The following is a 24,081-nucleotide window of genomic DNA, read 5'->3' as shown; positions in this document are numbered from 1 at the left end:
CCCTCTAGTTTAATTCACCCCAAAATAATTCAATTTGCCCTTGGGTGAACCATTCACCAGTTTAAGAAGCTCTGCTTTAGACATTAGAGATAAAGTGCGGGAACAGGCCCTTTGACCTACCGAATTGACCAGCACTAGCACTATCCTACACTCTGGGGACTATTTACAATTTTTTTTTTTAATCCAAGCCAATTAACCTATAAACCTGTGCTTCTTGAGTGTGGGTGGAAACTGGAGCACCTGGAGAAAACCCAACCAGTCATAGAGAACATACATACTCCGTAGACAGCACCCGTAGCCAGGATCGAACCCGGGTCTCTGGCACTGTAAAGGGCAACTCTACTGCAGCGCCACTGTGTCAATCAATAAAGGATGTTTTATTGTTAGTTCTACCACCGTTATTTGGATTAGAAAGCAGCCACACCAGTCTGTGGACTCTACACTGCCAACAAGGCAGGGATGTGGCTCTCTGAGGACGAGCAGGCCCATAATCAAATGTAATAGAGCTAGGCTCTCTATGTAGAGCAGGCAGTGAATAAGGCAGATGCATTGATAAGCTTGAGAAATGCGAGTACTCCCAGTTTTTTGCACTGCACATCAAATGAATGGAGATGGAAAAAGGACATCATCTGAAGTCCGAGGGGTTGGTCAGAAATCCAGTGACATGCGAGAAGTGAAGATATTATCATTGTTTGTAGTGGGGCGGGAGATATTTGGGACATTGGTAGATCAGTTGACACCAGAGCCTATGGACAGGATTGCTTATGAGGGCACAATAGATATTTCAAAGATGAGTTTTAATCTTCTGCAAGAAATGTTCAGTGAATGCGTGGCCAGACTAAAGACACTGGCAAAAAGGTACAGTTTTCCAAGGAGTTTAGGTTGGACATTGATGGATGATTTATCAAGCAAAGCTAATATGTTTGAAGGAGTGTGTAGAATGACCAGTCATATGGAAATGCTGTTTGTGCTCATGGAACATCTTTGTTTGGGGTGCTCCACACATGCACTGAGCAGAACTGGTGTGGACACAAGTCAACAACACTGGCATTTGAGGGTGCTAAATGTGTAGGAAGGAACTGCAGATGCTGGTTCAAACCAGAGATGGACACAAAAAGTTGGAGTGTTTTTTGCATATTTTTCATTCGTTCTATATATCTCTATCACCGTCTATATCTCTCGTTTCCCCTTCCCCAGACTCAGTTTGAAGAAGGGTCTCAACCCGAAATGTCACCTATTCCTTTTTTCCAGAGATGCTGTCTGACCCGCTGAGTTACTCCAGCTATTTAGTGTCTATATGATGGTAAATGGTTGTCCTGAGGCCAAGGTGATTGATACAGGTACAGATGCAGCACGAGAAAGTTCCTCAAACAACAGAGAGGTGTATAACCCCAGACACATGCAGTGCCCTCCATAATGTTTGGGACAAAGACCCATAATTTATTTATTTGCCTCTGTAATTTGAGATTTATAATAGGAAAAAAAAAGTTTTTTCAAATCACACGTGGTTAAAGTGCACATTGTCAAATTTTAATAAAGTATTTTTAAACATTTTGGTTTCACCATGTAGAAATTACAGCAGTGTATTACAACAGTGCATAGTCCCCCCATTTCAGGGCACCATTATATTTGGGACACATGGCTTCACAGACATTTGTAATTGCTCACTTGAGAATCTCCACCTGGGGTTTCAAGTGGATTTCTGTGCTACACCACAAACATGTCAAGCAATACGCTTCACAAACAATTCAAGCAACAGTACAGACACTCCCCAACTTATGCAATAGGCAACTTTCGTAAATTCACACTTGCATAACCAATTCTGTAGTCAGTCCTTAGTGCAATCAAGGCAGTTTGTAATTTCCACAACACTGTACGATCACTCAAATTTACATCGGAAACAAGCCGGCAATGGCAGCGATACTTACCCAGAAATCTGTGCACCACAGAATATGCCCTGGACACAGCTGAGACAGTTAATACTCTCAGCGATTTATTTCAGGCGGGGGTGCCAATTCCAAATGACGTAAAATCTGACTTACGCATGAGCTCACGGAATGTAACCTCACGCAATTTGGGGAGTACCTGAAATAGGAAAGGAGCCCTTAACAGGATGTGGAGCCCAGGTAGTTTTTTTTATTTTAATATAAATGGTATTGGGCCAAGAATGATTTGGGAAAGCCCATATTGATTTTTATTTATCAACCTGCCACAGATGAAGAATCAGGATGTCTGCGTTGAAAACTGGTTGGAAGAGGAACTGAGGGTAGCAAAGGTATGGAAAACTCACTGGATGGGATTGGAGGTGGGGGAGTGATTTTCAGTGCTCTTCAGTCAACTTTCCTCATGCTTCCTTGCTTGCTTAGTGCTGCTGCCTGATAACTGTACTGAGCCTAATGCTTTGTGCACTCTCCCTTTGACTGTGTAGGCTTCTTCCGGGTACTCCGTTTTCTTCCCATGTCCCAAATACATGTCAATTGATCGGTTAATTGGACAGTGTAAATTACTTTAAAAAAATCAACCGAGTTGATGCACTCAAATGGGACCTGAAAAGATGCTCAGGTCAATTCAGTCTATCCCACATAATGCATGTCACACATCACAATACAACCCCTCCTTTAATCATTTAGAACCATGTGACATTTCAGGCAAGCCAAAGAAAGAATGATAAAATCCAAGCCAAATTAGTAAAATAACAATCTTGGATATTCTTCCGACTTCCTGGGAGATTAACACTAGTCCACAAGACAAATCTGGCTTTGATAATTCAGTGCACACGAGGAAAAAACAAGAAGACCAACTTGGTATCGGATCTCAGATGGAGGAATTTACTCCAGTGAAAAGCTTTTGCATATTGGCACTCGTTATATTGGTTCCCATATGCTCTGGTCTGGTCTGGCAGTGATGCCAAGAAATAAAACAGCAGAAGGACAAGTAAGCAGAGATTGTGTGGATAAGTAGCAATAGGACAGACTTTTGTTAGCTGTTTCTGTGCTGACAGCAGTACCCAAAGATGGGGAGGGGCAGGGAAGCTGTTATACAGATAGTTCTGCGTATTTCCATAATTTGACATCATGTCCAATGCTAATCTTGTGGCCCACTCCTGTGCTGTACTCTATAACACAAATTGGATATAATTTGAGTGATGAATTAGAAAACACTATCTGCATTAGGAAGGTGGAATTAGTTCAGGGGAAAAAGTGTTTCCATGTAACCTTCCCACAGCATTCAAACACCATTGTCGCTTAAGAACACAGCTGCCACTTTAGGGGTGACCATCAAAATTGACAAGCAAGCACCCGGACCTGAAATAGCTCCATTCCTTTTTCTCCAGAAATGCTGCCTGGTCTGTGGAGTTACTCCAGCACTATATGTATACTTTTGCTTCCATTGACAATTGCAAAAAAAATGTGCACTGTTGGCCTTCCTTTAATAGGGCCAGCCCTCAAGTCCAGTCAAGGAAGGTTTTTTCCCCTCTGGAACAATATTCTGCACTTTGTTATCTCTCCCTCTTCTCTCTATCTATAGTACTTGAGTTTGTCTTGATAATATTCTTGTATAATATTGTGTGATTTAATTTGATAGCATGCAGACAAAAGGCTTTCACTGTACCTTGGTGTACATAACCATAATAAACCTAAACATACTAACTGGGGGGGGGGGGGGGGGGGGGGGGAAAGCAGGTCACAGCATCGGAAGGGGGGGGGTAAAGTCACACATCAAGGGAAGGGGCAATTCAAACAGCGACAGGAGGGGGCATTCACAGCGGGGGGGGGGGGGGCAAGACACACAGCGACTCAAAGGGGGGGTAAATCAGACAGCAGTGGGGAGGGGGGCACGGTAGGCCACACAGCTAATTGGGGGGGGGGGGGGGGGGAGAGGATTACAAGTCACAGCAGCAAGGGAGGCAAATTGAGCAGCCTGATTTCAAGATTCAGTCAGTATAAGACACTGGTAAACAACACAATGTTATTATAATCGGATGGTAATAGATCTCTCCCAATGCCATTATTGGATGATGGTAAATTGTCCAGTGTTTGTCATTTCCTAATTGCTTGTCATCCTATTGTCCTGCTGAGGATTTCTAGACTTGAATCTGTGCTTGTAATTGCTTCATTTTGCTTTGCTTTCTTTCATTTGTAAAATTACTCACAAAAGGAGTTCATCACAGTAGTCTTCATGGGAGAGAAAAGCCCCAACTGTTGTATGTATATGTAATAGGTAGCATTCACTTGCAGTTATGAATGCTGGAATAGCACTCAGCATTGGAAATAGTTGCACATAATATAGCCACTGGAGGCCGTCTATGAATATAAAATAGTGGGAAAAAAGGAATCAGATAGGGGAAGCAAACAAAGGAAACGAGAGAAACAAAGAACATTGTTTTGATCATGTGCCAGCTTTGTGGTGGACAATTCTTCCTATGTAACTCCACTTATGTAGCAGTTCCCATCTGCAACTCTGGCAGAGTTTGAGACAGAAATTCATACCTTTAGCTCATGTTAATAGCCCCACCAGGCCATTTCCCAAAGTATTGTAAATAGGCAGTCATGTTTACTCACTCATTGCTGAGCACACTGTGCCATAATACAGTATTACAAGAACTTTAATTACATTTGAAAAGGATGGATCAGTTCCATTTTTCCCCACTGTGTAAATCTCTGAATATGTTGGCTGGTCAAATGAAGCTATGTTGAATAAAGTCAGAAAAGTATCTAGTGTGATTGAGAATATAGGAGAGCAGCCCAATGGCATTTTACCGCTGCAGATCAATGCCTGTACCAATTTCTTAAATTGATAAATGTACTAGTGAATAACCCCAAATTATCCCAGGGTGAGCTAGGTGATATAATTACCTCCTCTCCGGTCCCTGCCAGTACTTTAATGTGGTTTCAAACGACTGGTCAAAGGTGTATTGAAAAAGCAGACATTTTGTGCAGGGACCTATCAACATCAGCAGTGGGATGAGGGGTTATGGTCAACACATTAAATTCATGATTCCATTTCCACACAAAATGTCTCCATCCAGCTGCCCCCTAGCAACGTTTTTGTACGCCCCAAAACAACATAGCTGCCACCGAGTGCGGGAAGCTCTCTCTCTGGGCGATTATTGCCGCCTCCAGCCAAACACTCACGGTCATTAGAGTTATATGAAGCGTTGCTGGAGCACGCAATTAAGGGAAGTTGTTTCTCTCCCTGACACACCTCCTTTTCTAAATATTACCTGCTCAAAAAGCAAAAGAAGCGACCCTAGAGGACCAGAAAATAAAATCATGCATCCTTAGCTCCAAAACAGCTCCACAAATGAATGTATGGGAAGGAGACAGGATAAGACCGACCTCCGCCGCATTATGCTGGATGCAATGCAACCAAGTCTTTGCCTTCGTAAGTGTCTGACCCCATTCATTTCCCCCTACCATACTTAAATGTAATCACCTCACTACCATATTAGGATAGCAAGCTACCAAATGACCTTGGATTACTGCTGCAAACCGGAGGGGCGGTCTTTACTTTGCAAATATATTACATTGCTATTAAAAAAATATATATATATCCAAGGCGACAAAACTCTGAAGCAAGTTAACTTTTTATCTTTTCCCTTGCAGCAAACACACGTTTAAAAAGTTTGGTTTAAAAGTTAAGTGCTCCCAAAAAAAAACCCGGCACATTCGTTGAACGTTAAGGGATGTGGGTGGAGGGGTGAGAGAGAAAGAAGATGCATTGCAGCAGGAAATGTGGCTATGCCGGTACATCAAGTTGCTTAAAAAAAAAATGTAAACCGAGGTGATGCCATGGTTGGAAAGGAGTGCATTTGTATTTATACATGCAAAAAGCAAAATGTTGTGTAATGAGAAAGGAGGAGAGGGTGAAATGCGGGAACATTGTTTAGTTAGGATTCGTTACACCGCGGGAAAGGTTGGGGTGCAATGCCCCGGTTGCAATGGGGTGCATTTATATGTCTGCATGCAAAAAGTATGTAGTGGAGTGAAAAGGAGTATACAATGCAGGAAGATAGTTTAGTACGGATTCGTTACACCGGGGGGGGGGGGGGGGGGGGTGCAATGCCCCGGTTGGAAATGGAAGATTTATAAAAACATACAAAAATATTTACATACGCGTATAAACATACATACATGTAAAATGGGAAGTATAGGAGAAAGGGGGTGTGCGCGCAATACAGGGAGATAGTTCAGAACGGATTCGTTACACGGGGAGAGGAGGGGATGCAACGCCCCGGTTGGAAAGGATCCATTTGCATTTATACATGTAAAAAGGAGAATGTAGTGGAGTGAAAAGGGGAGGGAGTGCGTGTAATGCAGGAAGATGGTTTACGGTGAATTCGTTACACCGGGGGATGGGAGGGCAATGCTCCGGTTGGAAGGGGAGGTGGTGGGGGGAGGTGTACCTCGGTTCGCTGCATACATGCAAGCGGGTGAGAGGCGTCCGTGACGGGATGGGACGGGCCGGGCCGCTCTCGGTTGGCTGGTCAGCAGCCGGCGCCGCCTCGCCCGCCCTGTGCCGAGCCTCGCCTCAGCGCCCCGGGAGCTCTCAGCCCACTCCGGTCATGTGACGGCGAACGTAACGGAACGTGCAGCGACCGTTTGGCAGTTGGGTCGCGAGGAAGGCGGCGGCGGCGCGAGCGGCGGCGGTGAACGGTCCCGGTCGGCGCGCGCGCGAGAAGAGAGGGGGGAAAAAAAGCCTCACCCCCACCACACCGGGACGGTGGAACCGTGAGGGGAAGGAGAAAGAGAATATATATATTTGCAAACTGAAAACAAACACCGCACGGACCAGGAAGAGGTCGGTAACCGGGGTGGGCGGCCTCGTGTGTGTTTGTGAGGGGAAGTGTGGAGGCTGAGGAAGGCCGCTTAGGCCCAGGCTCTGGGCCCGGCTCGGTGGCGGTTGTTCCTAGCGGAGACGGTGGCGCCGCGATGTGGGAGAGGGGGTTCGCAGTTGCCGGTGAAGGGGTGGGGTGACGCCGCAGCGACTTTCGCTCCCTTTGTCTGTCTGTCTGTCTCCCTCCACCCACTCGTCCTCCCCGCCCGCCCGCCCGCGCCGACGCTGTACAAGGTGGTGCGGAAGGGGCGGCCGGCTGCTGACCGCGCTCATCCGGTCACACGGACGAGAAGGGCTGAGCCACGCAGCAACATCAGCCAACCGGGCCAGCGGCGACAACCAGTCGCCATCACCAACCTCCCACCTCTCCTTTCCCGCCCCGTCCTCCGCTCTGACCTGACCTGCAAACCAGTCACCGCCAAAATGGGGGCGCCGCGCACCTTTTCTTCCCGCCCGTCTGTCTGTCAACGAGTGAAAACAAATCCCTCCTCGGCGGCGACGACGAGCAGGCTTACAGCGCGCCTCCTGACTTACTCCGATCGCACTCCTCCTCTTTCTTCTCCCTCCCGCCCTCCCTAATCATTTTAATACCAGCACGTTGGCGTGCAGGTTTCTATCTGCCGCCTGCTTGCTTCCTTTAATTTTATTTATGTTTTTTTCACGTGTGATCGGATCCTCCCTTGCGCGTGTATCCGAGTTCTTCGGGCAATTTTAGCCGACTTTTAAAATATGTTTTATATCTCCTCCCGTGGAACTTAATTGCTCTACTCACGTGTAACTTTAACATGTTTTATATCTCCTCCCGTGGAACTTAATTGCGCTACTCACGTGTAACTTTAGTCCCAGCTCAGCTTCTAGTTTTTTTAGTTCGCACTTCCTAACCTGCGCCGGTTAGATTAGTTTACGTTGGTATCGTGTTTGGTGCCGACATTATGAGGCGAAGCTGTTCCTTATGCTGTATTTTTCTGTTCAAATTACGTTTTATAGGGAAACGTATTAGATTTAATTTTATTTAAAATAAATAAAAAAATGAAATCAAACGTTCTCCATCGCCGTCATAAGAATTAAATGAAAAGAAACATCTGAGGCACGAACGGAGGTTGGAAATATATGACATTTTAATAGGCTGCACTCGTAGCCTGTGATATGAAATGGTTTCGGTGGTTGCAAGTTTTACACCGATCTGGTGAATGTGCCTCATAAAATAGTAAATTAATGCCCTTATGCACCATCGCCCCATCCTCGGTTTTAGCTACTGTCCAACTTTGTGAGATCATGGTAAATTGACAATTGTTTCTCCTCCCAAATAATGGATAAAAAAATAAGTCTGTTCGCACAACTACAGACATTTCATCGACAACAATGCCACAAGTTTCCATACTTAACTGTTAATCAGTAGTTAAGTTGTAAATTATCAGGAAAAATTAAATTACATCTAGATAAACTGCAGTGTAAATCAATATTAAAAGAAAAATGATTTAAATCAGTTACCATCGTAAAGATGAGCAGAAAATGCTGGAGTAACTCAGTGGGTCAGGCAGCATCTCGGGAGAAAATGGATCGGTGAAGTTTTGGGTTAGGACCATTCTTCAGACCATACCCAACTCGTGGTATAAACCAACACCTACAGTTTCTTGGTATACTATCATAAAGACTGTTTGTTGGCACGGACCAGGTGGGCTGAAGGGTCTATTTCTACCATTTCTCTCAACTAAGCTAATTGGATTAGGGGTTATTAACAAAAGGAGACAAATTTGGGTTGTTTTCTCTGGAACACTGGAGGTTTATAGGAAACATGATAGAAGTGTATAAAACCACTAGACCAAGTGTGGACCCATTGGGCTAGCTCCCCCAACGCAATATTCCACCAAACTGCGCATGTGCACTAACGGCAGAAATCAAATTAAAGTTAATAACTTTGCGTTTAATATTTCCAATACCTCGCCATCCCTCTTCCTACCCCCATCCTTCATTCCTCCTCATTCCCCAGCACTCCCTCCCCCCTCCTCTTCACCCTCCCTCTTCTTTCCCCTCTCCTCCTCCCCCACTACCTCCCTCACCTCTCTCTCCCTCTCCTTTCCCCTACCATCGCTCCCTCTATCCCCCACTCCTCACCTCCCACACCCCCACTCTCCCTCTTCACCTCCCCCACTGCCCTCCTCTCCCTTTATCCCCACTCCCCCCTCATCTCCCTCTAACCCCTCTCCTCCCCCACTGCCCTCCTCTCCGTCTATCCCCCCTCCTCTCCCTCTATCTCTCCCTCCCCACTTTCCTCTCCTTCCCTACCCCCCTCCCTCAACCCCTCTTTCTTCCATACCCCCCTCCTCTCCCTCTATCCCCCTGCATCCTCAATCCTCACCTCCCCCCCCTATTCCATCCCCCACAATGAAAATCACGATTTTTTTTTAAATGAAATTCTCAATGAAAAGCTAGTTTGTTCTTTAAAATAACTTAAACACAATGTAAGCTGTTAATGAAAGCAGAAGAATTTGATTAAAACGGAGGGTTTTTTTAAAATCGCGATTTTTAAAAATGTAAATGATATTCAGGATCCCATTGTGACATCGAACGCGGCTGACGGGCAGGGCAAGTGGAAAAGTGGTTTGAAAAGTGATTTTTGTAAAGTTTGAAATGTCAATAACTTGAAAAATATAACATCAATCCAAACAAAACTTGTTTCATTTACATCCCAGGACGTGTTAGGTGGGCCAAATATTGTAGCGCTGCCATGTACCGTTTTTTTGGTGGGGTTTTGGGATATCACGCGCGCGCACATACAAACAAACAAACAGAGAGTTTTGGTAATATATATATAGATGAGAGGCATAGAAAGGATAAACAGATTTTTTTTTGCAGGGCAAGTTATTTTTTTAACACAAAGGGTGTTGGCTGCCTGGAATGCGCTACAAGGAGTGGTGGTGCAAGGAGCTATGAAGTGAGATTAGGATGCTTTCAAATAGGCTGATGGAAGTGCAGGGAATGGAGGAATATGGATCATGCACAAGCAGATGAGATTAGTTTATCTTGGTATTAATTTTGGCAAGGGCAAACCTGCAGGGCAAGAGGGCCTGTTCCTGTGCTGTACTTTTCTAAGCTAATTGTATTTTATAGGGAAACACATTAGATTTCTATGAAATCAAAGCACTAACACTTATCATCGTCATAAGAAATAAATGAAAAGAAACATCTGAAGCAGCATCTGAGGTTGAAAATAAACCTCTGTACTTACCCCTGTACTTACCCCTTTCCCATCCATCCTGCACTTCTCCTCCATCCATCCTGTACTGATCCCCCATCCATCCTGTACTAATCCACGCATTCATCCCGTACTGACCCACACTCCATTTACCCTGCACCTTCCCCTCATTCATCCTGTAGTGATCCCACATTCACCCGGCACAGACCCTCCGATCCACACTGTACTGACCCCCCCCCCCCCATTCATCCTGCGCTGATCCTCCCATTCAAGAAGAATGGGGGGAACAGTCTGAAGAAGGGTCTCGACCCGAAACGTTGCCTATTTCCTTCGCTCCATAGATGCTGCCTCATCCGCTAAGTTTCTCCAGCACTTTTATCTACCCCATCCATCCCGTACTGAACCCCCCCCATTCAACATCACTGACATCCCCCGTGCTCTCCCCTCACAATTTTACCTACTCCAACCAACACGTACTAATTCACCTGCCTCAATCCATCCATTCTGCACCGACTGCCTTCTAACCCCCACCCCGCCATCTATCCACCCCGCACTGATTCACACACACCCCCCTCCCTGACCCTATTGTCCTGGAAATGTCTTCAGAGCGAACATTGACTATGTTTGATAACGGAATGCAATCAAATGTGTTTTAATTCCCAATGTTATTATTTGTTTTAATCCATAAAGATGGATTAATTATATTGTGAACACGTGAAACATTAAAACCGCAGTGTTTGATTGTCACTGCTACCGTTGACACGTTATTACAGAATTAATTTTAACGGCAAATCAATGCTCTTAATATGGAATATCAGTACTGTAGTTATTTAATGAGCAACATTCACAACTATACGTACGCATATATGTTACCGTGGTCCAGGATTTATTGACACAGGTTGATCATACGCTGAATAATTCAACCACATTTTTGTTTGGAAGTGGAAAGAACTAATAGAAATTGCATTAATTGCAATGTGTAAAAAGAGTTGAGATACTGTCTTATAATTTTGCTGCATGTCATTGTGGGATATATCATGTCTTGATTGGTGAATGTTTAATTTGTGACTTTATTTGAAGCAGAAATAATATGTGAATGCTTCATTGAGTATAATTCCGACTGGTAACTACGCAATTCGTCCGAGCACATTATCGCACGCGTCATGCAAGCCATCTTAAATGACCACCTAAACTGTCATTTGGCAACCTAAAAAGCTGCCACGGTTGCCCGGCTGGCAACAGGGAAAAAAAGTTAAGCGAGAGCCCTGCATAGTGGTGTCACAGATGACAAAGTGGGGAAGAGAACGTCTAGCATGTTAACTTTCATCAGTAAAGGGCCTGTCCCACTTGGAGATTTTTTTTCGGTGACTGCTGGCGTCATATCAGTGTCGCCAGAAGATTTTGAACATTTCAAAATCCAGCGGCGACAAAAAAAATGTTGGGACACTTGAAAAAACACTGCGTCATACGTCTTCACGCCCCAAATTTTTCAGTGTCCTGATACATCAGTCAATGATGCCGGCAGTCACTGAAAAAATCGCCAAGTGGGACCGGCCCTTAAGGGCATTGGGTGTATAAATTAGGATATTATGTTGCAATTGTACAAGATGTTTGTGAGGCTGCACGGAGTATTGTGCATAGTTTTGGTCACCATGTTATGTGAAAGATTCCATTAAGCATAGGAGATTGAGGGGCGATGTTACTGAGATTGTCTTTTTCACACAGAGAGCAATATGTAAAGGAACGAGGAAGTGGTTTAACAACATTTAAAAGACATTTGAACACGCACATGGATATGAAAGGTCTAGGCAGACAAATACAGGCAGGTTGGACTAGTATAGGTGGGCATCTTGGTTGGCACGATCGAGTTGGGTGAAAGCATGATTTGTGCTGGGTGGCACTATTACTCTATATCTTCGGTGGTTAAATGGTATGCTAATACTCTAGGCTTGAATGTGGAGACTGGCCATTTAGGTTAGATACTGGAAGGCATCCTACATTTGCACTTATTACCTTGGGAAAAGGAGGGAAAGAAAAGTGGAAAGGGCATCAGAGATGATGATTTCAACGTTGTTTTTACAGTACCAAATATAATGGTGCTGCTGTGGCATGGTACAATGCATTTCTTATTTCCTGTTGTAGAGTATCTAGAACAAAAACACCCAAGTTTGCACTTGGAGGAATCAGGAAGCACTTTATTATACAAATCGTAGAAATTTGTTAAATTTATAAGACTGAAATTATTGAATTATTAAGTTTGCTATCAAAGTATATTGAGCTATGGAGGTAAATAGAAGTGTGGCCATATTAACTATGAATGAACTGAATTGAAGAATATGATTGAAAGATCAAATGGCCTAGTCATCTTGTATTTAAGTAGTTGCCGGATGCCACTATAATTAAAAGTAAGTTCATCATTTGAGCTTTATTCAGAAAACAGGTGAAAGAATAAATTAATTTGATAATGTGGTCTGAATTCTTGGCATAGGTGCTCAGTTAAGCCCCCCCCCCCCCCCGACCCACATTGCTGTATTCAGTTTTTCACTTTCTAACCCGCCCACCGCTGCGCACTCTCCTTTTCCTACCCCTACAATGCCTGCCCTTCGACCCCCTGAATGACAGGTGGCACTGCATCTGTCACTGCACTTTGCTGCTAAATTCCATGTGGAGTCCAGTGGCGAGGCCTGGTCAAGATGGAATTTCTCAGCATTACAGAGGGGAATTGACTCTTGTGGTACGATAGGTCAGAGCCTATTCATTTGAATACTGATCCAGGCTTGTAGATTAGAAGGCATGGGGGAGATGATGAACAATTCTTAAAAGATTATTTTCGCTTAATGTTTATAATTATTCGTACATGTTTGTGTTTTTATTTCATTTTATCTTTTTTAAATAATATTGATGAATGTTTAAATTTTAACTTTGATTATTAATGGTCAGACATATCTAAAAACCACTACGACATCTAGGTTATTTGACAGCTTCTTCTTCTTGCGTATGGCTTGCACAGCCTAAAGTTGTAGGTCAACTTGTTCTATTTGATCTTTTGTTTGTGCACGCCGGGTTGATTGCATTAGTCGAAACAGGGTGGACCACAAGAAGGTTGCAATCTCCCACCCCATTTGACAGCTTTGATGATAAGACAAATTCTGACCCCAACTATGCTTGCTGTTAAAGCATGCTGGCACTTTTGGTGACAGATACCTAACGCCATGCCACTTGGCACTTGGTTGCTGCTGAGACCTGCTGCCTGACCAGAGGGTGTGCCAGGCTAATAAGATTAGTCTTATGCATCCAGGCCAAGTAAATGCATTGGGTGTGTGGAGACCATGGGCCGATTCCCAGAAGGCATGAGTCTTGATTGCCTATGGCTGTACACAATGAGTTACAGTGGTGCAAATTTTGGAGCCCTGTGAACCATCTGGATTTGGATGGATTTAGAGACAACACTGTTCCAGCCCCACAATGAGCAGAATCAGACTTGTGATTCTAGGTACACTTGTACTTTTTATAACTAAATTGCTAAACATCTTATCTTGCATTTCAGACTGACAAAGTGGTTTAGTCACAGTTCTTTCAGAAATGATGGCTGTAAGATAAAACTGTGTTATAATTTTAAATAGTTATTTGAGCACAGTCGACAGTTCTCTCTGTGCTGGTTGCTCAGAAATTATGTTTGGCTATTGCCGCATTTTTCTGAAATAATCCTGCAATGCAAATTTACTTTTTTGTGTAATTCCCCTTGTCCTGGGAGACAACAGAAGCATTTTGTTTAATCCTTTCACCATTATCCCGAATAGCAATGTGGTAAATTAAACTTAATCTTCTTAGAATATTATAGTGTGCTATCTAGTTGGCCATTTTTTACCTTTTCCTTTGGAGTGAGAATGAACAAGAGAAAGACATACAAACCATTTATATTATTGTACACATCACAATAATGGAATATGTAAGTACTGTAATTTAAACAAATGTTACAAGTTATAGGTGAATTTGATTCTTATTCTTTGTTCAGAAATCTTAGAGAATGTTATAAATTCCCACAATTACACTGCCAAGCATCCGATTTTCAATGCTATTCTATTTTCAGTGTGTCAGTGCCCCCAACTGGTCGTTTTCTTATTTGCAGCAAATGAAAAATAAATATTGGTTCATCATATGTATATATATCCGTATACTAGTTGCAGGGAAGGGAATGGTCTAAAGTCACAATGTATTGAGTTGGAAAACTACCATAAAATTGATACCATCCAATTTGAGAATTTGTGATTGTAGCCTGTAAGCAGAAAAATAATAAAGAGATCCACTGTTGTTGGATTTAAGATTTGTATTGGCTTGCTGCACACATTGACAGCTGGTTTCCATAATTTTGAAATCAATGGATGTTATTAGTGAACATAGAATTGTGTATATTAACCAGGGATGGTTAGCTTATACAATTGATTTGTAAATAGTGTGACTAATTTCATTCAAATTTGTAATAAATAAGATTATATAAATGGAATGTGACTGTTGTATTTTCAAGTATTTGATTTGATGACATTTATGCTTTTGGGTACATAATGTTAAAGGGGAATCGGTGACATAGACGAATAACTGATGTGCAAAAAGCAAAGGGTGGCTTGAGTTTTGGGTTATTGGATTCTGCCATGCCTTAGGAGAGTGTACTGATTTTTCTTTAGTTTCATTTAGTTAAAGGATTTGTTTGTGGATAGAATTGATGTCATATTAAGAACAGAACAAATGTCAAGATAGTGGGCTTGATTGAAAAGTAGGGCAGATATTACTCTGCAGAGAGATATGAGAAGAGTATCTTGGGTGAAATGAAGTTGTATTCTTTTAAAAAGTGTGAATGCAAACATACTCAAATGTGTACAGCAAATTGATATGCACAGTTCTGTTTTCAGCTCTGGATACCCAAAATGCGAAAATGTAAGATCTGCAAAAACAGTACTGCGATGCTTTACATGAATGACACCTGAAATGAGCAGACACTTTTTGAATAAAATGCTTCGAATTTAGGGTTTATTTTAATGGAATAATAAAGGTAATGGACGAGGACATGGTGGTTAATGGAATATCGATGTTTTGAAATTCGTGAGGCTAACTGATGTTGAAAATTTGTGAGAGATATTTTTTGTGGTTTTGGTCTGTGGATCTCATCAGTATAGAAGTCTCAAAAGGTGATGGATGTAGATATCTGTTACATATTTCTGTTACCTATACAGATATCTGTTACATATTTAAATCACTTCATCAGTGATCTTTTACAACATGTAAAACATTTTTTCTTTTAAAAACAGTTTTCTGTTTAAATATACTTTATTCATAAATCTAGCAATACAGGTGACTCACGTTAGAAGGGTGGGGGTGACGAGTTCATTACTGCATTAAACCAAGAAGTCGTTAACCAGTATCAGTTCATTAATAGGCAGCATTCTGGAGAGAAGGAATGGGTGAAGTTTCGGTTCGAGCCTCTTCTTCAGACTGAGAGTCAGGGGAGGTGGGGATACAGAGATAAGGAAGTGTAAGGTGTGAGAACAAGACATCAAAGAGGGAGGATATATAGAGATAGCATCTCTATCTCTGATATATTGACGACTGCATTGGGACTACCTCCTGTACCCATCAAGAAATCACGGACTTCATCAACTTTATTCCTAATTTCCATCCTGCACCCAAATTCACTTGGACCTTCTTGTAGTGACAGATTTTTATATTGTTTCAAGGATTTAGTCCTTTAGTCACTTTAATTGAAGACAGGGGGTCAGAAGATAATCGATATGTACCCACGAGCTCTCCATGAGACATTCAGTGCCGTCGAAAGATGAATCTTCCAACACAGTCTCTTGATTAATAGTTTCTTTATTGTAGTAGTAAAAACAGTAAGATATTCATCCAAACTTCTTCCTGTACAAGTACATTCCAATCACACTCGTGGTCATGCTCGTGCATGGTCGAAAGCTATGACCTCTCCCCCATTCTTCTTCAAACTAAACTAACTACTAGTGAGTCTGCGCGAGAATCCCCCCCCCCCCGCCCACAAGATAACTGGTTATAGTTATAACATACTGAGTTAAGCTAAATGGCTACTACACATCCCTGATATCTCCCTACCATTTCTTGATCTCACCGTCTCCATCACAGGACTATCGAGTGACATCAATTATAAACCAACTAGCCTCCTACCCTGCCACCTGCAAAGACTCCACCCCCTACTCCCAATTCCTCTGTCTACGCCGCATCTACGCTCAAGATGAGGTGTTCCATACCAGGACATCGGACATCATTCTTTAGGGAACCGGCGATCCCCTCTTCCATCATAGATGAGCCCCTCACTAGGGTCTCCTCGATATACTGCAACTCCGCTCTTGCTCCCCGTCCCCCCAGTCGCAATAGGACAGTCACTCTAGTCCTTGCCTTTCACCCCATCAGCCGTCGCATACAGCACATAATCCTCTGACATTTTCGCTACCTCCAACGGGATGCCACCACTAGCCACATCTTCCCATTTCCACCTCTTTCCACTTACCGCGGAGACCGTTCCCTCTGCAACTCGCTGGTTAACTTGTCCCTTCCCACCCAAGCCACACACTTCCCAGGTACTTTCCCCTGCAGCCACAGGAGATGCAACACCTGTCCCTATACCTCCTCCCTCGAGCCTGTCCAAGGATCCAGGCAGTCTTTTCAAGTGAGGCAGAGGTTCACTTGGACCTCCTCCAACCTCATCTACTGTATGCACTGTTCCAGGTTGCAAAACACTTTAACTCCCCCTCCCATTCCCACACTGAGCTTTCCTCCTCCTCAATGGGCCTCCTCCATTGTCAGTGGAGGAACAGCACCTCATATTTTGCTTGGGCACCTTACACCCCAATGGTATGAATATTGACTTCTCTAACTTCTGGTAACCCTTGCTTTCCCTCTCTCTCCATCCTCTTCCCAGTGTCCCTGATTACATTTAATCTGTTTGTTTTGTTGTTAGCTTCTCCTTGCTAACAATGATCTATTCTATATTTTCCTTGATTTCCACGCTCTTTGATGCCTTGTTCTCACATCTTACACTTCCATATCACTATATTTCCTGCTCCTATTTCCCTGACTCCCAGTCAGAAGAAGGGTCTCTACCTGAAACATCTCTACCTTCTCTCCAGAGATGCTGCCTGTCCTGTTGAGTTACTCCAGCATTTTGTGCCTATCTTCGGTTTAAATCAGCATCTGCAGTTCTTTCCTACTCAGTGCATTTACATATGGATTATCCTTACCCTTGTACTCCATTGCATGCTAAACCAAGAAGTCGCTAGCCAGTATCTGTTCATTAACACATTGATTATCCTACCTTTGAACTCCGTTACACGCGGAACCGAGAAGGCACGGCTTTTGTATAATTTAGGAGTAAAGTACAGATCCTTTATTTAACACATCAATGCACGTCACCTTTGTCATCTTTTCCGTGTATAAATGTCGTGTTGTACCGACTAACGTTGAAGATGTGATTACAGCCTTTGACTGAGACGCGTCTGCCCTTGCGTAAGTAAAATAAACCAATGGCTGATGGTTAATGATTTGAGTCCTTGAGTCTTATTTTGGTTCAAGGTTTCGACATCTGGCATTCATGAGTGGTGCCAGGCCACAGAAATTACCCACTGATGATCGTACTGTGAGCAGGAGACAGTTCTTTTAACACTTTTTTTTCACCCACTCCCTGGGTTACATACGGGTTCTGAGAACTATCAATAACCTGAAGTTTCCCGAAGTCAAGGTCGCTGTTAGCTAAGATCCTAAAAGATGCAGTGGTAGGCTAGTAAGCTACAGCTTGATCATATCTTCGTTAATCTTACATCTTGGTTAGATCTTAGAATGAATTAATTAGCACTGATCCGTAGTAAAGATTCAAAACTTGCCAGACCACAAACATCAAGACTAGAGAATTTCCACATGTATCTGGGAAAAGGGAATGAAGAGGAGTGGAAAAAAATAATTGAAAGTAGGGGAATTTGGAGACAATTGTAACCATGATCATAGTTTAGAATAAAAGTTTTGAAAGACATAAGCATGTAAACGTATTTGCCAAAGTGATCCATACTTGCAACTCTTAATGCGTTATGTGGATAGATAGATAGTAGATATCCTGAAGAAAGGAATGTGTAGGAAGGAACTGCAGATGCTGGTTTACACTGAAGATAGACACAAAAAGCTGGAGTAACTCAGCGGGACAAGCAGCATCTCTGGAGAGAAGGAATGGGTGACGTTTTGGGTCAAGACCCTTTTATGGATTGAGAAAGTAAATTGCAAAAGAACAAAACAAACCTCTGTAATCACGTATAAATAATAATGAAAGTCAAGATAGTGGCCTCTTCCTATAATTAAATTACAGGGAATGAACAAATTGATAGAAATTAAGCTTTATGTGTCACTACTTAGCAGTCAGACAAATCAAGTAGCTATGACATTGGAATTGATTAAGCCACGTTCAAAATATCGGTGGAACAACAATAAACAACTTGAAATGCAATAAAGAGAAAGGCAAGTTGGAACGATTAAAAAAAAATGTGGAGTAGACATAACCAAACTTATGTTTTAATGATTGCTTTAGAAAAAGCCATTTGAAAAGATCGGTAGCTACCATTATACTTGTATTAAGAAGGAGGTTACCAAACTTATCAAAATCAGGGACAATGGTAACTTCTTATAACAAATAATATATCAAAGCATTTAGGAGACAAAATTGCAGATCTTTGCAATGGGTGGTGTGTGAATGAATCCAATAAATAAATCTACAGAACATTGTTCTTACTAAGCTATCATATGTATTATCTTATGAAAGCATGAATAGGATTGACTACTGCACAGGCCTTGCATTCTTGAAGTCCTAACTTTAAACTATAAGTGGATTCCATAACATGTGGATACTTCCATGATGCTAAATGGATATATTCAAAACCAATCTTATGAATCAAAACTGAGACACTCATCACCAACCCAATCTGTAACCTGATCTTGAATATAGATCTCATAAGTATAATCAAGTTAAGGGATCCAGCATGGTTCATTGAGAAGTATAGAAGGTACACTGAGAGTTTCACCAGGTAGACCTAAAAAATAAGTATCCAGCCTGGCAAAGCTGCAACGTGGCACTAGATTAATCTATCTATGTGATCCTGGAACTACGCCGAAAAGGTACACGATAGCGCTAAATTTTTTGCCACACCTTACTCGCCATTGTCCCGTGGTCTTTTGTCAAGTTTCGTTCAGATTGATGTTATATTTCACATTATCATATCTATTAATATATAAAACTCTCGCCCAAGATTCCGAAACGGAACTCCGTCCGGCTGTCACATTTCTTCCATTGATTCCCTGCAACTCCGAAACTGGACCCAGAATCGCCGACATCTTTTCCATTTCGGTAGAGATTTCACTTTTCTTTCTAAGTATCCGCTCCTCATTACATTCCGTCGTGTTTAAGTACACGTTTTTAATCAAATCCTTCCCCCCCCCCCCCCAATATTTCAAAACTAAACTGGCTTCACACCCACAGAACCTTCACCAGCACCAGCCCCTGCTGAGCGTTCCATCGTGTGATGTCACAATGCCCAATCTTCACATATGTCCAATCGGAATGGATCCATTTACATATGCCTATGCAGGAGCCCAAGCCAATGGTGAACGTTCCATCGTGTGATGTCACAATGCCCAATGCTCAAAGACATCGTTGCCATAGAGAGGGAGTACAGAGAAGGTTCACCAGGCTGATTCCTGTTATGTCAGAACTTTCATATGAAGAAAGACTGGATAGACTCGCCTTGTAATCGCTAGATTTTAGAAGATTGAGGGGGTATCTTATAGAGACGTTTAAAATTCTTAAGGGGTTGGACAGGCTAGATGCAGGAAGATTGTTCCGGATGTTGGGGAAGACCAGAACAAGGGGTCAAAGTTTAAGGATAAGGGGGAACGCTGAATCGCCGACATCTTTTCCATTTTGGTAGAGATTTCTCTTTTCTTTCTAAGTATCCGTTCCTCATTACATTTCGACGTGTTTAAGTGTACGTTTTTAATCAAATCCTAACCCCCCCCCCCCCCCAATATTTCAAAACTAAACTGGCTTCACACCCACAGAACCTTCACCAGCACCAGCCCCTGCTGAGCGTTCCATCGTGTGATGTCACAATGCCCAATCTTCACATATGTCCAATCGGAATGGATTCATTTACATATGCCTATGCAGGAGCCCCAGCCAATGGTGAACGTTCCATCGTGTGATGTCACAATGCCCAGTGCTCATAGACATCGTTGCCATAGTGACAGTACAGAGAGTCAGATGTGGGCCGAGGAGCCTTCAAGACAACATGAGATGTTCCCATATTGTGTGAAAATATTTACGTCATTCACCCCTGAACCTCGATAAGAACACCACCTGCACATCTTAATTAAATTAGAGAAAAACGGAAAAGAGGTCGGGCATTTACACTTTTAAGGCTCTGTGTGTGTCGAAGCTTCGTGTGTGTGATGCCGCACCGCTAACCCCCCCACCACCCCCCCCACGCGTTGCCGAGACGGACCCGACTTCGACGACTTCAAGATACGATATTTTAAGACGGCAGGGACCCGACTTCGACGACCAAATCTCCCCTGGGGGCTACAGGTAGGGAACGGTCTTTATGCACTTTTCCAACTCTGTGTGTGGGGGTGGTTAGTGTGTGTGAGGCGCCCGCCCCCCACCCCCCCCCCCAGTGGGGGCTACGGGTAGGGAACGGCTGCGTTGGGGGATCAGACCCAACGGGTTTGCCATTGGTCGTCGTGTTTAAGTGCACGTTTTTAATCAAATCCTAACCCACCCCCCCCCCCCCCCAATATTTCACAACTAAACTGGCTTCTCACCCATAGAAGCAGCACCAGCCCCAGCCCCTGGTGAACGTTCCATCGTGTGATGTCACAATGCCCAATGTTCAAATACATCGTTGCCATAGAGGGAGTACAGAGAAGGTTCACCAGACTGATTCCTGGGATGTCAGGACTTTCATATGACGAAAGACTGGATAGACTCGGCTTGTACATGCTAGAATTTAAAAGATTGAGGGGGTATCTTATAGAAACTTACAAAATTCTTAAGGGGTTGGACAGGCTAGATGCAGGAAGATTGTTCCAGATGTTGGGGAAGTCCAGAACAAGGGGTCACAGTTTAAGGATAAGGGGTAAATCTTTTAGGACCGAGATGAGAAAAACATTTTTAACACAGAGAGTGGTGAATCTCTGGAATTCACTGGCACAGAAGGTAGTTGAGGCCTGTTCATTGGCTGTATTTAAGAGGGAGTTAGATGTGGTCCTTGTGGCTAAAGGGATCAGGGGGTATGGAGAGAAGGCAGGTACAGGATACTGAGTTGGATGATCAGCCATGATCATATTGAATGGTGGTGCAGGCTCGAAGGGCCGAATGGCCTACTCCTGCACTTAATTTCAATGGTTCTATGTTTCCCTCTCCGAAACCCCTCTCCCACCCATCCCTCTCTCCCCCACCCCCCTTCCCTCTCTACGCCACCCCCTTCCTCCTACCCCTCTGTCCCTCTTCCATCACTCCCCCTACCCCTCTCCACCTCCCTCTCCACTCTTTCCCCTCTCTCCCCCAACCCTCTCCCCCTCCCTCCCTCCTTCCCTACCTCCCCATCCTCCCCCTCCACCACATCTATCTCCCCATCCCCCTCTCTCACCCCCTACCCCGCTCTCCTTTCCCTCCCAAATCTGTCCCATTTCCTCCACCTCCTCTCCCCTCCCTCCCTTCTTCACATCCCCCCTCCCTCCACCCACCTGTGTGTTTGGGGGTTGGTTAATATGAGTTTGATGCCGCAGCCCCCCCCCCCCCCCCCCCCCCCCCTGCAAAACGCCGTTGGGGAAACAGACCCAACGGGTCTGCACTTGGTCTAGTAACTATTAAAACTCTCTTCGTTAGTTTGTTTGTCTTTCACATCTCCTCCAAAACCCGACGCGGTAACGGAGACATTTTTACATATTCCGGTAGAGATTTACCTCATGATTTCAAAATTCCCCTCATCTTAAAATTTGGTTAATTATTTCCCGAGTTTTTTTACTAAAATTGTTTTAAAATCTAACTTAATCTGAAGTGAACTGATGACGTAACAATGCCTTTGCCCCTCGCGACCAGCTGCGCAGACTTTTCAATGCGCAGCCAGAGCTGCCAGTTCCGTGGCCCAGCCACCCTCCCCCCACGGGCTCTGGATTGAAGCCCATGAACACATATCAAGTCGTGCAGCGCGCTCCGCTGGGCTTCTTGAAGTTCAACAATAAGGCGGCGGCGGACAAGCGCAGTTGAAAAGTCGCCAGCGCGCCCGTCACAGGGGACCACTCCGTCTCCCCCGCCGGATCGTCTGTCACGCTGGTGAGTGCGCTGCCGGCCCTCCGCTGTTTTTCACAGTTCTCAAATTGCTACGGGCATCGCTCCGGCCCACGACAGCCACAGCCTAGCTCGGGCCCGGCGCCTGATGGGGAGGTTTGTGCTCTACGACTTGGGTAGGTGCTGCCTCTACTCACCCCCCCTCCCGCTGCTAACCGCTCCTTTCCTGCTCCTCCCCCGCTCCCCCTCCCCCGTTTCGGGTTTTCCGAGAGATGCAAAGAGTCGGGCCCTCTACTCTCTCTCTGTCTCTCACTCCCAGGGCTCTCCGCTTTTCGCAGCCCATTCATTCACCCGGCTCCCCTCCACCTCCCCCCCCCCCCCCTCTTCTCACCGTCTCCCCTCTTCTCCCTCCCCCTCCTCTCTACCCACCTCCTCTCCCCCCCTCTCTCTCCTCTAGTCTCCCTCCCTCCCCTTCCCCTCCCCACCGCTGTCACACTCCCTTCCCCCCCCCCACTCTCTCCCCCCTTCCACCTCTCCCCCGTCCACCCTCCAGCCCTTCCCCTCTCTTCTCCCCTCTCCCTCCCTCCCCTCTCACCTCCCCTCCCTGTGTGTTTGGGGGGTGGTTAGTGTGTGTGTGGCGCTGCAGGCCTCCACCCCCTCCCCCCCTTCCACCCCCCCGCGTTGAGGGGACAGGACCCAATGGGTCCCTCTTGTAGGTATGTTGCAAAGCGTACCTGAAGCGTCTTTGAAGATCTGCCGCTGAGGGTGTGCGCGATTTTGGCGCCGTTTAGAGGGGGCGGGTTTAAAACGCGATTTTCTCTAAGCTGTTCCAATCGAAAATGTTCAGCCTAGTTAATTATTAACGAAAAATCGCTGGAAGACCTCGTCGCAAAAGCTATTATTAGGTTTAAAGGCCTTGAATAATAGTTATAGTAGTTTAAAAATCAATCTTTAAACCCGCGACCGTCAGCAACCGCAGAGTCTCATAAAGAAAATAGCAGAAGGTAGGTTGTATATTTTTACATTCAAAAGGGCTTCTAAAGATCCTTTTATACAAAATTTAATATTGCGAGTAGCTCAATTTGGGCAAATTATATCGCGCAGTATTTTTCTCGGCATTTGAGGCACAAATCTACCGCAATGTGAACGTTCTAAACCAGCGCGTTCCACAGGGACCCACTGGAAAGCTGATTTAAATGGGCATTTATTTACAGCAATTGAACACTAAATTCCTTCCATTTGGCCTATAAATTAATGTAAATGAGATTTAAAAATCATGTTATATTGTGAATTATTTGTGAATATTCTTTGGACGCTTAGGCTATTTAAAAATGTTAATCTTTCCTTAAGAAATGGATAGATGTTTAGATCTAGTAATTGAATTTTGATTAAACATGATTTTCTTTTTGAGTATTTACTATTTGTTTTAGCGTTTAACTTTATAATTTCTACCTTTTTTTCTAAAACTGCAAATAATAACTTGTTTCTGTTAATGCTGTTCAGTGTTTTTTTTAATTTACATTGTAAACAGATGTCTCCAAAGAAGAAATGTAAAGTTGTCAATCCAAAAGCCCAGCCAGGCATAGCTAGAGTTCAACTTGAGGTGAATTTCTCTGTCATGCCCGAGTCTCTGAGGGATCTTAAAAATGGACACATCTTGTACTTGTTTACCTCATTTGGAAAAAGTCTGCCTGAAACAGAG

At 43.9% G+C, this 24,081-nt stretch overlaps 1 protein-coding gene and 1 long non-coding RNA gene across 2 annotated transcripts in view; one reads left to right on the top strand and one right to left on the bottom strand.

Moving 5' to 3' along the window:
* Positions 1-1,561: 1,561 nt before the first annotated feature.
* On the bottom strand, positions 1,562-6,517 carry LOC116976340. Its single transcript, XR_004412932.1, has 3 exons — positions 6,407-6,517; positions 4,170-5,224; positions 1,562-2,085 (listed from the first exon to the last, which is right to left on the bottom strand). It is a non-coding gene; the product is annotated as an uncharacterized LOC116976340 (long non-coding RNA).
* Positions 6,518-6,688: 171 nt separating this feature from the next.
* The window catches only part of zbtb2 (zinc finger and BTB domain containing 2), a 30,246-nt gene continuing 12,853 nt past the window's right edge, over positions 6,689-24,081 (top strand). Inside the window, exon 1 of the mRNA XM_033026145.1 lies at positions 6,689-6,801. The gene's annotated coding sequence lies outside the window, so the exon portion shown is untranslated. The remainder of the gene's footprint in view (positions 6,802-24,081) is intronic.

The sequence above is a fragment of the Amblyraja radiata genome, chromosome 8 (genome assembly GCF_010909765.2).
Source record: "Amblyraja radiata isolate CabotCenter1 chromosome 8, sAmbRad1.1.pri, whole genome shotgun sequence".
In the NCBI taxonomy this organism is placed as follows: Eukaryota; Metazoa; Chordata; class Chondrichthyes; order Rajiformes; family Rajidae; genus Amblyraja; species Amblyraja radiata.
This window is presented reverse-complemented; position numbering and strand designations above follow the sequence as displayed.